The sequence below is a fragment of the Lissotriton helveticus genome, chromosome 6, assembly GCF_964261635.1.
Source record: "Lissotriton helveticus chromosome 6, aLisHel1.1, whole genome shotgun sequence".
Classification (NCBI taxonomy): domain Eukaryota; kingdom Metazoa; phylum Chordata; class Amphibia; order Caudata; family Salamandridae; genus Lissotriton; species Lissotriton helveticus.
This window is the reverse complement of record NC_136067.1, coordinates 181,035,490-181,052,682: the sequence shown is the minus strand read 5'-3', so window position 1 is coordinate 181,052,682 and position 17,193 is coordinate 181,035,490. Positions and strand designations below refer to the sequence as shown.

Here is a 17,193-nt window from a genome sequence, read left to right as displayed (position 1 = left end):
TGAATTGAGCCCCCAAAGTGCTTTCTGTTATTCAGCTGTTCATGCACAACTCCAGGCTTCGTGCTGCACAGGTCGGTGAATAGCTGTTGGTCTGTGTGGAAGGGTGACTATATGTCTGTTGGACTCTCTGAAAATGGATGCCTTTGTGCCTGTTTGACATTGTTTATGTGTGCATGCACTTTCTGTGCAAGTGTGTGTCCATGTTAGGTGTCTCTTTGCATGCACTACACTAAAACGAAACCTATTGGTTTTGTCAATGCTTGTTTTGTGTGTCTGTTAGCTCTCTGCTGAGTGAAGTCCTAGGGAATCTGGGAGTGTCGCGTATCGCACACAGCTGTCAAACCACCGCACTGTTATTTTTATCCTCCCAAAGTCCGACACAAAAAAAGCCCCGGCCAGGGTCAGTGAGTGTCCCTGCTCCTGGAATGCGCCCGTCTGGTCAGAGCCGCTTCCAAGAAAGGTAAGACGGCTCCGCGCCTTCATCGTCTCTGGGGCAACACTCGCTGCGGCGTCTCCGAAGAGCCGGGCAAATAACGCAGACCCTGAAGAGCAGTAAGTAACCTCACTTTCCTTCCTCATTCTCTCACTTGTGTCCTATCTGTATCTTTAGTGTGAGGGTCTAACATAATAATTCTTATCAAGCCGAAACATAGGGACATTCATTTGCCGAGGCTCACACATTCAATCGGAAAGCCCGGATTAGAAACTAGACCGACTGAGTTGTGAAATTGACAATGTAGGAGGTGCCTCACAAAACTCTGTCAATAAGCTTGATTTCTACTGACTTTAGCATATTTCCGACATTTAAGGGATTTGCGAAAATCTCCCCGGGGTAACTAAAAAGCCCTTAATTTGAATGCGCACTCCACCTCCTCCGTGCATATGTCTGCGACTTGGAGTAAACGTGGAAGAATTTGGACTCACCCCCCCCCCTTCCCCCCCAGCGGTGATTTCCCAACGAAACCCTCGACAACCTTCCCACACTGGAAACACAATTTCCCAGACATTATTGAAAGTACATTTATTTATGTGTGTTTGCAGGGATTGAATATCCGTATGTCTTAATGCTAAGTACCGAGAAATTTACGGTTACCACAATAGTTCTTAAAGTGCCTTAGTGAGTTGGCCAATCGGCCAGGGCAAATAGCTCCCGGTAGATTTCGTAGCCCCGTCCTGTGCTTTTTATACAACAGCCCAATTCATTCTGGTACTTGCAGTCTTAATTCACATGAACGTATCCAGTCGTTATGTGATTACATTGCCCCCTTAAGCCTTCTATATTTTTTGCACACGTCTTTCCCTCTCGCCTCACCTTGGAGTTGCTACGTACAGCGCCGTGTTGCAAGATTCGTGCTTTTGAAAAACTAGTCCATGCCTACAACTGTTTGAAAAGGAAAGGCCAGGAACAACATTGCAACCGCCAAAGCTCTGGTGATTAAATAACAGAGCTGTCTAGCGCTACGTATCTGACACGAAATAGGGTCACTTACAGTGAGCAGAGCATTCAACAGCTACACAAGGATGACAAGATGGAGGCAAGGCCGCAGGGGTAAGGCGGTGTGGGTGTATATGATGAATCCGTGTTTAATCATGTTGGAGTCAAGTAGGGGTGATACTGGCCACCAGACACAACCCTGATTATACCCCCTTGGCACCTGTCACTGTCTTGCTGCCCCTGGTCTCGGCAGGTCTGAAGACAGCTGCAGTTGACAGTTCAGGAGCTGCGTCACTGGTGCACGGGCTTGAGGCCTGTTTACTTCCTGTACTTTCCACCCCCTCCCTTTGCCTTACAGCTGTAAATAACAAGCTGTTAACGGGAAAAGGTGGAACAAGAGGTCAACCTTGTGATGTCCTAGCGTCAGAGGGTGCATAAGGCCGTTGGTTTGACTGAGTCACGTACTCCCTCCCATGGGTCCGTGTCTCCTCCAGTCTCTTATTTATTTATTCCATCTTTTTATTTTTTTGTAGTTTTATATAGCATGAACTGGACTCGAAGGTATTGGAGCGCTTTATCTGAGCACCAGTTAAGCTCTGGCCCTTAGCCACATCCTCTGTGTGTCCGTGTCTCCCTCAGGAACTCTGGGCCGGCCCTTGTGTCCCTCAGATTCTCCCCAGTCCCAGAGCTGCCGACTTTGGGACTGGGGTAGCAGGTGTGAGTCTTGTCGTCTGCTCAACATCCTGTGATTCTGGACAAATCACTTAATCTCCCTGTGCCTTCAAAAAATAAATGTGTAAATTGGTGCTCGTGTAACTTTGGGTCTAGTGCACTATATAACATTGGTAAATGCATTAGGTTACACTTATGTAATTTTAATTGCATTTTTATAGCACTTACTACTCCTGACGAGGCGTCAAAGTGCTCTTTTGGCAAGTAGTATGCTACTCTGGAACTCAAAGAGGATTAGTAGTGAATTAGTACAGGGAGATATGAAATTAATTTGAGTGGTGGATGTGTGAGTTTGTTATTTGGATTGAAAAAGGATAGTGGAAGAACAGAAAAGTGGGTGGCACATCCGGAACCCTAACAGGATTAGTGGGGAATTAGTTTTGGTTTAATATTTTGGCAAATAATTTGCTGTCGACATCCAGAAGGGCAATTAAACAGAAGTTCTTCACTGGTCACCAGACAAAGGCAACAAAATGCTGTGATAAAGGACGCATTAAATGCATGCAGTCATTCAACAAAGCAAAGAAAATGCTATTTAAAAGCACACTTTAATTGTGTTCGGCCAGGAATGAGTTCAGCCAAGGGAAGATCATAAAAGCTAAACAAAAATTGTGCAGCAATCAAATTAAAGAAGTTCCACTCATAAAGATGACAAGCGGCAGATGAGACTGAGTACTTGGGGCACGAGAGCCTGATGAGAGAAAAACAACAAGGAACACAGGAAAAGAATGCCTATAACCAATAAAAAGATGGAAAAGGGAAATGACAACAACACAGACCAAAAAGAAAGGAAGGAGGGATGTAAGCCCCTTTTAAAATATATTTAACCCCTTCACTGCTGCGGCTATTCCGCCGCAGTGCTAAGGGTCGGGGCGGAAGAGCGGCGGGCGCATGCTGGTGACGGAACCGCTCCGTCACCAGCGTCGGTTGCGCTGTGCTTATGACGGAGCGGTTCCGTCATGGCCCGCCCCGCTCAATAGAACGCTCAGCGCAGGCGCGGAATCCGCGCCGCGCAGGCGTGCCGGGCAGGCCATGATGGAACCGCACCGTCATCAGCACAGCGCGACCGCGGCTGATGACGGAGCGGTTCCGTCATCAGCAGGGGAGGGGTTAATAAAATAGATTTCACAAACAAAGAGCAAGCGCTGTGCAGGCGAAACCTAAAAAGGCCAATTGAGTAGCAATTTAAAGTGTTTGAAGCATGACCATGCATTGATAAACATGTAACCGTCGAGTATCACTTGTATTATACATTATGTATTATAAACTGGTAGAGTGTACCAGATACAGACGGACAGACTGATGGGGGAGGGAGCAACAGGCAAACATTTCTAAAAGAGCAGCTCTGGGATAAAATTAGGTATCTGAAGGCCAGCAAACAGAGTTTTATATCGTTCATCATAAATCAATCCACAACAAGGTACAATGAAAAGTTGACCATGTCCATAGCTCTTAGGCAGCTTAGGGAACAATGGCCTTGTGACATAAGCAGTGTGTAACAATACACTATGAAGGAGGCAGGACCAGTAATAATATCAACTTAAGAGAAGAGTAGCAGTGGCGGAGGAGGTGACCCCCTCATGTAGGAAGTAAACAAAGCATGCTGGCATCAGGTAGGCAATGTACAATCCAATCAAGCAAGCAGCAGTGATAACTATCAGCTTTCTCAAGTGGTGCCTACAGGCACGGCAAGAGAGAACATGCAGAGAGTCCATTCTTTTGTTTATTATTGCACTCTAAGCTGTTAGTGCCCCTTGATGTATGCCTCCTAAATTCCAAAATCTAATTTCAATATAAGCAGACTCACAGTGCTTCTGTGGACACCTAGGGGCCTATTACGATCACGGGCAGATTGCCGGTGCCCACCGCCGGGCCGACGGTGCTGATCCGCCCGCCAAATGTCGTTGTGACACCCCCTGCCATATTAGTATGGCGAGGGGTACCGCGGAGGACGGAAAGACTGTCCTCCGCTTTTCCGCGGGTTGGATTGCCAGCTGATCAGAAAAGGCAGATAATATGGGGGCGTTGCCTTGCAGGCACAGCTATCCATATTATGACGCATGCGGAAATAGTCCTTTCCATGGCGGCGATTCCGCCATGGAAAGGCAGGCAGTCTTTGATATTGGGGGCCCGTTGCGGGCTCCCAGGGTGTTGGGGGCGTGGGGGAGTGGGGGGTGAACTTGGGGGGGTACCCTCCTTCATTGGCATACACAAGGTGGCAGGTACGGGCGGTGCCTGTCACGTTGTGCATGTCAATGCAAAACATGCATATTGTGCATTGAGGCGGGTGATGTTGATAGCACCGCCCGCCACAATGCATAATATACAGGATGCGACCACCAGGGTGGGGGGCGCATCCTAATTGGCATAGCAGGACCACCGCACCTCTAGCGGTCGGTCTTGTTTACCGTTATGGTGGCGGCTGGACAATATCTGCCCGCCATCGTAATGGGACCCCTAATGTCGTAGTCTAGCAACAGTATCTACATTTTCTTGAGCTAGTTCATACAGAAGAATATAAAATGATTTTTACCATGAAGAAAGTAACGGCCAGATCATACAATATCAGAAACCAAATCGGTTGAAAAGATGTTTTCATTATCATTCGATTTACTTGTCTGCTGACATCTGGGCAAAGGTTAAATGGTGACACTATCTACCCAGGGGTGGTCCACTGATCTCAACCATAATGTTCCTAAGCTTCAAGTAAAGGTATTTTATTGTATTAAAAAAAAACAAAAGTAGTAGCGACTTACCAATGCAATATATATATCACATCTCAGAGAGATGCGGGAACTCTCTTGAAGAGACTGCCTGTTTTCTCTTCAGAAGTACTGGTCTGGCCCGTTTCCCTGAATGTTAACTGTGAATATACAAGTCTTGTTACAATAACCAGGAATGCTATATTCAACCCCTGCGTGTAAATATGTTGTGCTGCAGTCTTGGCGACTATAAGATTTCTTTTAACCCAAAACTTAGTGTTTCCTTGAATATTTTACATTACTGAGTGAACCCAACATTTCCTTATCCACAGAGTATCTATTTAATAAGTTGGGATATTATAGCACCCACTATTGAATATTTACAATCCTGTAGGTGCGGTACATAACAATAATTTCATTACAAGACCGGAGGCTACATTATGCATTTATCCTTTAATAGCAACTCACACAGCCGCACTACATCACAAAGGATAAAGTTCTAGAGTCATAACAAAGGATGTATCTAGGAGATGATCTGCCTCTTTTAAAAGTGGCTCGCCAGCAGATAAGTCACTACTATTACTTGCTCCTTGATTTTAAGCTTAGACTTGTATTTTGTTAAATTCTATATCTCTATGTCGCTTTGATTTTATTGTATTGTACTGCCCTTTTAAGCCAAGTACTTTTGTGCTTATTTGAGACCTATATGCATCGTTTTCTAATAACCTTGCGATGGTTTTCCCCTAACTCCGTGTCTCAGCACAGATTTTAATGGTGGTGGGTGGCGCAGGCTCCCCCCCTCCCATCCCACCCTCCCTCCCAATGGACTTCCAATTTATGGTTGTCCACCCCCCTTTTCCCCTGTAAAACGCGCGATCGCGCTCCCCTTCATACCGTCTTTCCGACTTCCCTCTCGCCTTTCGCCGCTTGAAACGCGCATCGGATCTCCGTTTCACTCAGCGGAGGTGCGCCTACGATTTCGCTCCACTTCCTGTTTTTTTGGCTTAGAGGAAAGCACGCTCGCAACACCCGCGTTGCGTGCTTCCCCTTCCAAGCCACTTTCCTTTCCTCCGGCGGCTGAGCTCGAGCACGACTGAATTAGCTTGTCAGTTGCTCTGCTTCAGCCGCCGGAGACATACGAACACTGCGCTCACTTCCCAGATTTATTTAGGAATATTTCTAAACACGCTTTTTTCATAATAAGCGTCCCTTTGTTTTATCAATACTTTGCTGAGGACTTTATGAGCCTTAACTTTACCCATTACTTATCATATTAATTATACCCCCCTTTACCCTTTGGGGTTAGGATAATTACCTACATAATTACTCACCATAATTATACCCCTTTACCCTTTCAGCCTGGGATAATTACCTATATATAAAAAAAAAAAAAATAAAAAAAAAAAAAAAAAGGGGAGTAGCTTGAGACTTAACCTCCAAAAAAAAAAAAGAGGAGAAAAAGGGGATTTGATTATTATCTTACCTGTTAATAATCTTTCATCACCACACCATGTCTGACATGGATTCTGATGACGCCACTGCTAGCTCACCTGCCCCCATTGACGATTCGCTTAAAAAATTTCTGCAACAAGAAATTAAGTCTTGCATGATGTCCTCCCTCAGAGAAGTCATGCTCTCTAAAAGACCGTGCGACCCCCAGGATCTCCCCTTACACGGTAAGAGACCCAAAAAGACCAAACATTGCGAAAGCACTGAAGGCCCTAGCGCCTTTCAAAGCACAGGAGGTCCTAGCACCTCACTTTGGATGGGAGGCCACCGCGCCCCACTTGAACCTGATGTCCCTCGGGACACTCCCTTGACCGGTGCCCATGGCGGCACAAATATGTATGGTGCCCCTCGCGGCACACTTTGGAATAGTGCTAACCAAACAAATAGAAATGTTGGTCTTGACTCCTCTCCCTCCTCCTTGGATGACAACTCCTCCAAAGACCCTTCAGACGAGTTCGTCTTTGACCTGGATGAGGTCCAACATGATCTTAACTCCCAATTCGATCCGGAACCTACCCCAAAAAATATTATTTTAAACCCTATTGGAGAGGAGATGTTTTCCCCCCTAAACATCTCTCACCCCAACAGCTCAAAATGGTTCCCGCAGGATCATGTTTCCAAATTTGTTACACGCTGGTTGAGAAACCTTCTGGATAGAAACACCAGAAACACAATGAGGTCTGAATCCCCCAGACCTACCATTGATGACAGAGTCTGCCAAACTCCAAACCTTGACCCTAGCCTCATTAAATTCCTATTTAAATTAGGACGTGACCCTAGAAAAGGATTGGAGAGGGCCCTCAAGGGCTGCCAAGACCGACTTTTAGACGTCCTAGGACCCTTGGTTAGAATCCTAGATATGGCTGAACAATCCCACCTCTCCTCTACCCCCTTGAACGTTGACCTCATTCGAGGTTGGAGCCAAAGGGCCATCGTTCTCCTTGGCAACGCCAATTCTAGTTTGAACATTGAGAGGAGGAGATCTATTCTGAACAAAGTCAACCCCAAATTAGGTGACATGGCGGAGAAGGAACCCTCCCAGAACCCCAAAGGCCTTCTTTTCGGAGAGGACATAATCAAAGAGATTGGCAAATACGTATCCACCTTTACTGCCCTTGATAGAGCCCAGAACAACCTGAGACGGGTATTCAACACCAACCTTTTTGGCCAGGCCGGTAGAAGGGGTCGCTCTTCCGGCCGAGGCAACCAACGACCCTACTCATCCTTCAGAGGAACAGGAAGGGGCTTCTACCCCCCTAGACAACCCTTCTTCCCCCAAAGAGGAAGAGGCCCGAGAAACCGTGGTTCAAGAGGTCGAGGCGCTCCCAACACCTCCAACTCTACAAGTAAGTACTACTCCTCCTTCTTCTATCCCTCCCATAGTAGGGGGCAGGCTAAAACAGTTTTATCATGTTTGGGATTCAATTACCCAAGACCCATGGGTTTTAGAAACCGCCATGGGTTTCAAGATAGACTTCTTACAGATTCCCCTCCAGTCACATTTACCCCACCCCTTCGTCCTCTCAGAAGATCAAGAAAAGATAGTGGAGGAAGAAATCGCTTCCATGCTCAAAAAAGACGCAATAGTGGAGGTTCCCTGGTCCGATGCAAGATTCATAAGCACACTGTTTCTCGTTCAGAAAAAGGACAAGGGTTGGAGACCCGTAATAAACCTTCGAGAAGTCAACAAATTCCTAGTTTATCGCCATTTCAAAATGGAGGGTATCCACCTCCTGAGGGATCTCCTTCTGGAAGGGGACTGGATGGCCAAGTTAGACCTGAAGGACGCTTACTTCACGATTCCCATGTACAAGGAACATCAACCCTTCCTTCAATTTGCTTGGAAGGAACATCTCTACCAGTTCCAAGCTCTTCCCTTCGGCCTCTCTTCTGCCCCTTGGTGCTTTACCAAGATCATGAAGTGTGTCGTTACAATTCTAAGAGAGAGAGGTATCCGCCTCATCATTTACTTGGACGATATTCTTATCATGTCCCAATCCCATTCAGACCTCCTAAGAGATCTAGAAACCTCCATGAACCTGATAGAGAGCCTAGGGTTCATCATCAACAGAGACAAATCCATGCTCTCTCCCTGCAGAACTATAGAATTCCTCGGCTTCTCTCTAGACACCACGAAATGTCTTCTCCTTCTTCCGGCCAAGAAGATTGCCAAGATCCGGAAGGAGATCAGGTCTGTTCTGAAACAAGAGTCTTTAACTCTCCGCGAACTAGCCAGACTTCTTGGGCTCCTTTCTTCTTCCATCCAGGCTATTTTTCCCGGCCCTCTGAACTACCGCGCACTTCAGAGAATAAAAAGGAAAGCCCTCAATTCAGGTCTGTGGTATGGGGACCTTGTCTCTCTGGATCCGGATGCGAGAACAGAGCATTTTTGGTGGCTGGAGAACTTAGACGCCTGGAACGGCAAAGCTATCTTCGGCTCATCCCCGGATTTTGTCCTAGAATCAGACGCCAGTCTTCATGGCTGGGGTGCTCGTTTGGGGGACCAGGACACCGGTGGGGTTTGGACCCTATCGGAATCCTCCCAACACATAAATTTTCTGGAATTGACGGCTGGCTTATACGCTCTTATGAGCTTCAAACACTCCATCCAAGGGAGGTCCGTTGTTCTGAAGATGGACAACGTTTCCGCTGTGGCCTATATCAATCGCCTTGGAGGGACGAGATCTGCGGATCTCTCCAACCTTGCCAGGAGACTGTGGATGTTCTGTCTGGAACACAAAATCTCCCTCAGGGCGGAATATCTCCCCGGGAAATCGAACATTTCAGCAGACTGGAATTCGAAATTCCTTATAGACTTCTCGGACTGGAAACTCGACGTGAACGTCTTCAATTCCCTCTCCCACTTTTGGGGTCCCTTAGACGTGGATCTATTCGCCAGCAGGCTTACCTTCCAACTTCCCAACTACTTCAGTTGGATGCCAGACCCGGGCGCTCTTGCTGTGAACGCGTTTCTCCAACCCTGGTCCCACTTCCTGGGTTATGCCTTTCCTCCTTTCGCCATGATTCAGAGAGTCCTTCAGAAGGTCAGATCGGATCAATGCCCCCTGATCCTAATAACTCCCTTTTGGCCGTCCCAAGCCTGGTTCCCGACAGCCCTGGAACTAGCATGCGACATTCCCTTTCTGATCCCAGCCTCTCCAGGCCTGGTCTCAAACGCAGACGGGGAAGATCACTGTCTTATTCTCGAGGGGAATTTGAACCTTCTTGCCTGGAAAGTGTCAGGCAATCCAACGAGCTGTCTGGACTTTCGTCGACAGCTCTCTCTCTTCTCGGAGAATCTTGGGCACCTGGGACACACCTTAGATACAACAGCATTTGGAAGAAATGGTTTCATTGGTGCCTGGAAAGGAGTCTGGATCCCGTGGAGACTCCTGTCGTGAATATCGTTAATTTCCTGGTCGAACAATTTGACAGAGGCCTTTCCTATCGCTCTATTAACTGCTTAGATCCGCAATCTCTGCTGGTCACGCTCCTATCAACGGTAAATCGGTAGGTAAAAATCCTATCATTTGTAGGGTCCTCAAGAGTATAAGACTAAGGAGACCCCCTAGACCTAAATACCAGACCCTTTGGGATGTCAAGTGCATTTTAGACCTTTTTTGTTCCTGGCCAGATAATTCTTCCCTTAATAGAAAGTTTCTCTCCTTTAAGCTTGCTACACTCTTGTGCTTAATTTCCTGTAGGAGGGTATCTGACATCAGAAGCTTAGACATTTCAAATAGATGTTATGATATGTTTGGTGTCAAGTTCGAATTACTTAGAAGAACCAAAACGATGTCAGATTTTATCTTCTATCCTCGTTTTGACACCTTACCTAAACTTTGTGTGGTTGCTTGCATGAAAGAATATGACGCAAGGATGTCTCTCCTGCGCCCCAATGACGCAAATCAACTCTTAGTTTCCTTTGTGAAACCTTTCAAACCTGTTTCTTCCACCTCCATTGCTAGATGGGTTAAATCTACCATGAAGCTTGCTGGTGTTGACCTCTCTAAGTTCCAAGCACATTCTGTCAGAGGAGCTATGGCCAGTAAGTCCTTCTGGTCAGGTGGTAAGTTGGATGATATTCTGAAAGCTGCTGACTGGTCAATTGCTAATACCTTTGCTCGTCATTACTGTAAGCCTATCGAGCATATGTCTGAGGTGGTCCTTCGGGGCTACGAACATGCATAATGTAGCCTCCGGTCTTGTAATGAAATTGCGATTCTCCTATTAACATGACCAGAGAATCTGGATTTCATTAAAGACACGGAGGCTGACATTATCCCTCCCTCCTCCCTTTTACAACTTGAGGGGTGTCTTTGAGCTTATTACATCTACATCTTTGATATATTGTATTTGTGCATGATTTTATGAATTGCTTCAATTGGTTTTAATCTTTGCTATGCCCATGTGATGAGTTTGCTCTTCAGGCTCTTGGTTCTTACTCATTTCTTTCTTTCAGGCAACTCCGTTTAACCGGCTGGCCTTTGACTTGCTGAAGTTTCTTCCTTGATGTTTCATCCCATGAAGTTGTTTCCCGTTACCCGGATCTCTCAGTTCCTTTTGAAGTTCTTCCTGCTGCGATTCTTTTAAAAGAGGCAGATCATCTCCTAGATACATCCTTTGTTATGACTCTAGAACTTTATCCTTTGTGATGTAGTGCGGCTGTGTGAGTTGCTATTAAAGGATAAATGCATAATGTCAGCCTCCGTGTCTTTAATGAAATCCAGATTCTCTGGTCATGTTAATAGGAGAATCGCAATTTACTGTTACCCAAGTCTATAGCGCTCATTTGATTGATGAGAAAATGGGGTGGGGGCACAATCATGGTTCGGAAATGTTGCCTACAAATACGCACACTCCTCAGAAAAGCAAAGAAACTGACAAAACATTCTTTTTTGCGATTTCCCTTATATTTTCAGCCAATGTAATAATATGGTTTTATAGCAGATTTCAGAAACTGTTCACTGTACAATCAAACACTGAATGATTGTAACTCTTATCACAGAAGACACACGTAATGATGAAATAGGCAACAATGGAAAGCAAAATGCCTTCAACACTAAATACTAACATTTTAATTGAAAAGAAAGAGAAATAACCATAACATTTATAAACCACCAGAGCCAACGCATTTTTAAAAATGTCCGCTTAAATGGAGCACATAAGCATGTAAACTCAAGGCTGCTAACCTATACAAACCTCTCCCATCCTTGTCCTCCCCCCAACTGCCATGAATTAAGAAACAGACTCCTGGGTTTCCGGGTTTTGTTTGGCGACAGGAAATGCTTTGCCAAAATATTAAACCAAGACCTTGAACAGTGTTTTTGCTTGTGCAGCTGTCTTTCTGCTGCAATGGGAAAGCCCCTCAGCACCCGCTTGTTCCATCGCTTCTGACAGCATCAGGATCACAGTAGTCAAGCCAAGCAGGCTAATCAAGCGGTAATGGGGATTGGGTGATCACCGGCTTAGTCTCTGTACTGCTCTTGTGTACTGCGTGCACAGAGTAGTAGATGCCTGCGGCAGCGAGAACAGCATTTTTCCTGTACGCAGCTCACTTTACCCATGTGCAGCAACCTGCTCCATTGGGCTGCCATGATTGTGACCAGACTGTGGCTACCACGCATTTGTCATGGAAATAAACCAGCAATAGTACAGCCCGTCACTCGAGGTTAAATGTAGTTGCCATTTTAAAGAAGTCATATGTGAATCAAATTTAAAGAAGATCCAACATTGAATCGACCTGTTTCTATGTATTAAAAATACAGCAACATTTCCTAATGTGGAATTATTTAGTAAAGCTATTTTTTTTAAGAATGAAGATATGGTACTTTGGATTTTGTTTGCAGTATAAGTTCTTTCAATACTTAAACCATAAACAGTGCCATTCCAAAATGGCCTCCCATTTGATGCACATCATGGAGACTTTGAAACTGCTCTGACATGCAGGCTATGCTAGGTGTGGCCCCTATTTGAGGCAGCTTTCTTTGGGGTGAAGTGTACTGCCAGAGTACCTCAAATGTCAAGGAAATTTTGTGCACAGGGTCAGCCATTTTGAAAAGAAGAGAGTGTGGAGGGGGTGGGAAGCTGGTACGGAAGGGGCCATGTCAGAGCCTGGCAGTAAGCAACCCTGGCAGGGCAAGGCTGAGAAGCAGAAACTAGCACTTTAAAAATAAAAACAACGCTGTGCATGCAAAAACTAGATCCACAAAAGCAGATGGAAACAGTACTTGGTCGACAGGAAGCTGATAAAAGCACACAAAGAGCAACACAAAGACAATATGCAACAGCCAATACAAATGGAGGAAAAGTAAGTGGCAAGTACAGGAACCAATGAAAAGGAAGGAAAGTAATGGGGTAAGATGTAAGCCCTTTTTAAGATGTATATTAAATACAATAGATTTCACACACTGTGCAGGCAAAACCTAAAAAGGAAGGTTTAGGCCTAACAAAAGGTTTATTTTTAAGGTCGAAATGACAGTTTAAAACTACCCACCGAGGCTGCAATGACAGATCTTCAGACTTCTGCTTTACAGTGCCACTGTAGTGGGTTGCACAATGAGTGCTGCAGCCCACTGGTAGCATTCAATTTACACGATTTACAGGCTCTGGGTACATCCTGCACCATATACTAGCGACTAATAAGTACCTTTAATGTGGCAACTAGGGATATGTCAATTTTATCGTGTTTGAAAGGGAGAGCACAAGCACTTTACCACTGGTTAGCACTGGTTAGCAGGAGTAAAGTGCACAGAGTCCTATGGCCAACAAAAACAGGTCCAGCTACAGAAGGCAAAAAAATCTTAGGAAACACCACACAAAGGATGGTGATTTCCAAGACCATGCACACAGAGAGAATGGAGAGGTAATAAGTATTTTTGTTTTCAGAAAGTCACATATTAAGTTACGTGATGTAATCTGAGGCAAAGAAACATGTACACATTAACTTCAGCACCTGTCATTGCCACCGCAATACCTGAAGGATACACGATCAACCACTGGAACCGCATCAAGAAGCTTGACGGAGGAATTGCCATCATACACAAAGAATCCATCTTATGTACCACCACAAATGACATCACTCCAGCCATGAAACTTCCGACTCCAAACAGACAATAAAACCACCATCAGGGGCACCCTCGCCCACTGTCCTCGAGCCTTTTGCAACTTCATCGCCCCCCTTCTCTCTGCAAATTCAACTTCCATCTCAATGACCACAATGGCATCAAAACTATGAACCTCCTCAACAGCATGAACAACATCAGACTCGCCCAACTCGTGCATGACCCCACGCACACTGCAGGCCACCCTTTAGGTCCCATCTTCTCCTCCAGGGATCACATCAGGGACAGCCACCTCACGGAACTCACCTGGACTGACCACTCCATCATCCAATTCAACATCACCAGCTCACAGACCTCCACCGCCAGTATGCCCAATGCCCCCCACCGCAGCTGGAGCAAAGTTTCAAAGGACACATGGATTAACACCCTCAACACCACCCACCTCATCTGCTCCAACTACCTAGACCAAAACGTCAGAAACTTTAAAATTTGGATCACAGACTGAGCAACAGTATCACTCCCATCAGCAACAACACCCACAGAAGGTCCACCAAGCAGGGTGGCTGGTACACTAAAGACCTCAGAACCACTAAACGACACTGTAAGCAACTGGAAAGGAGATGGTGTACTAGCAAGGACACGATCGACAAAACTGCCTTCAAGAGAACCCTCAAACTCTGTCAAAAACTGTTGCGAGAATCCAAGAAAAGGACCCCAGCTTCATGCACAGAATCAAGCTCCAATAACAGCAGAGAACTCTTCAACATTGTAAAATAAGTCTCCAACCCCTCAGCTGCAGCAAGCCACATTACTCCCTCACAGGAACTCTCGAACAACCTTGCAAACCTCTTCCACTACAAGATTGCTAACATCTACAAAAACTTCAAACCACCGACTACTTCAAGCAAAACAATGACCCCGCACCACAGGACACCGCCTCCATCATGAACTCGCTCCACTGAGGGGCCCCAACCGACCCATCCCTTACCACATCTTCAACCTAGGTAAAGCCAGAATCTCCCACATACTCACCACCTTGTTCAACACTTCAATCGCCACGGTCTTCTTCCCCGATGACTGGAAACACACAGAAGTCAACGCCCAACTAAAGAAAGCATTGGCACACCCCAGAGAACTCTACACCTACCGACCGATCTCCCTGTCATGTTCTCAGCCAAAGTATTAGAAAAGCTATCAACTAACAACTCTCCTCACATCTGGGACAGAACCTCCTATTCCACTCCCCCCAATCTGTATTTCGCAAAAAACACAACACCAAGATAGCCCTCATTGCAGTTACCAATGACATCCGAGCCCTATTCGACCAAAGAGAGACTGCAGCTCTGATCCACCTAGACCTATCAGGAGTCTTTGATATGGTCGCCCACCACACTCTCATCACAAGGCTGTACAGCATAGGCATCCAGTGAGCTGTTCTCAGATAGATGACCTCTTTCCTCACCGGAAAAACGCAAAAAGTCAGCCTTACCCCGTTCACCTCTGAGCCCCACCAAACTCATCTGTGGAGTACCCCAAGGATCCTCACTCAGCCCCACCCTCCAACAGTTATTTGACACCTCTGGCCCGCATCGCCAGAAGCCACAGACTCGGCAGCATACCCTACACCGACGCCACACACCTCATCCTCTCCCTCTCAGAAGACGCCACCAACACCAATTCCAACTTCCACAACAGCATGACAGACTTCACCAACTGGATGAAGGACTACTGCCTTAAGCTAAACTCAGACAAGACAGAGGTACTGATTTTCTGAAAGAAAAGCTCCCCCTGGGACACATCTTGGTGGCCCTCAGAACTCAGACCTACACCTACCCCCACTGACCACGTTAGGAACGTAGGCATCATTCTGGACAACAAGCAAATCATGACTACACAGGTCAACTCCATCTCCTCCTCCTACTTTTTCGTGCTCAACATGCTTCATGAGATATTCAAACAGCTACCCCAAAGCTCAAGGTGCAGTATCAACCAGGCCCTCATCTCCAGCCAACTGGACTACAGCAACACTCTCTACAAAGAGTTCACAGCTCACCTCCTCCAGCGACTACAGACCATACGGAATGCCGCAGCCAGACTCATCCTGGATCTCCCTAGATGAACCCACATCACCTCCTACCTCAGGGAACTCCACTGGCTCCCTATACAGAAAGGATGCCAGTTCAAACTCCTGACCCATGCATTCAAGGCCCTAAACAACTGCGGGCCCGCCTACTTGAACAAACGCCTGTACTTCCATCAACCCACCACACCAGTGGAGAAGTGTGGCTCAATGGTTAGAGCGGCAGACCCTGATGCAGAGGTCTAGCCCGGGACCAGGGTTCAATTCCCCGCCTCGGCGGGTCTTGGGCTCAAACATTCCACGGACCTGATAATTCTCGCCTCGGTGCCTATTCCAATCATGGAGTCCCACTCTGCAACTCTGGGCAATAGTTTGCTTAATCTCCACAACGGCCCCCACAACCCTAAGGATGCCTGGCCTCCACCTTGGGGGTGCCCAGGAGTGGACACCTCACAGGGAAAGCCAGGGTTCCACAGCGGTATTCGTACAAGCGCCTTGAGACCCTTGCGGGTGAGTAGTGCGCTATCCAAGTATCAATTTACATTTTACATTTACATTTTACACCTCCGCTTTGCATCCTTTTCACTAACCCTTACTCCCCGCATCCGACGTAGGAGATGCAGAGGTTGTTCCTTCTCCTTTCTAGCAGGAATGAGCTACCCTGTCATCTAAGGACCTCCCCATCTCTTTCAGAGTTCAGAAAATCCCTGAAGACCTTGCTATTTGTCTAATCAACTAGACACTGCCAGCGCCTGGATACCCTCATGGGTGACAAGAAGCACTCTGCAAATCTACTGATTGATTGATTAACAAACACATGCACAGTAAAACAGAGGCACAGACACAGACCTGTACACCCACAACACATGCACACAGCTGTACATACATGCTTATCCATGCAAGCACACAACACCCGTTACCATTTGCAAAAAAGCATAGGTTTCCATACATGTGAAAGTATACACTATGGAAATACAGCAGCACATATCCAGTGAGACATAGGAATGCACCTTAGTGCACAGCAACCCTCCCTCATACATGCACAAGCAATGAGATGTTACCAGTTTAAAAATATGTCAAATCAGGAAAACAGCAATAGTAGTCTAGGAAGGCACAGGCAAAGGCAGCAGGGCTGGAAGAAGCTGTACTGAGTCCAGGGATGTTGCAGAGTAGTGTCAGTGGTGGAAAGTGGGCAACTATGGCACAATTAAGTACTGTACTGTACGTGTCAACACTCTGACCAGCCCTGCATACTGCACAAGGCTCAGTGATGGCATGATTACCCATAAAGAGGCCCACAAACTGCATCATATATCACAAAGGGGGAGTTGAAGGTACACCACCACGTAGACTTCAAGAGAAACACAAACACCACAAAATGAATGTGATGGTGAAAGCTGCAATGCCAAATTTGGCATCCAGAAAACCCTAATGGTGAACATACGTTCAATATACTCAATCTCAGCGTCAAAAAGATTGAATGAGTAAGCGTCACCCACCAAATGTTGCATGCTTCATCCTTGGCAAAATCATCTCATCCTGATAAGATCATTCTGCCAGGGCGGACTCAACGTCATTAGCAGGGAGTACAAAGTACAAAGTAAAAGAATACTGGACAGAATGGGATTCAGAACAACTAAAAATACCTTAGGGAAAACCCAAGTTTATACC

General features: G+C 46.2%; 1 protein-coding gene across 1 annotated transcript in view; it reads left to right on the top strand.

The window, feature by feature from the left end:
• The first annotated feature begins 414 nt into the window (after window positions 1–414).
• The window catches only part of LOC144762406 (dual specificity protein phosphatase 14-like), a 39,247-nt gene continuing 22,468 nt past the window's right edge, over window positions 415–17,193 (top strand). The window contains exon 1 of the mRNA XM_078647588.1: window positions 415–552. The gene's annotated coding sequence lies outside the window, so the exon portion shown is untranslated. The remainder of the gene's footprint in view (window positions 553–17,193) is intronic.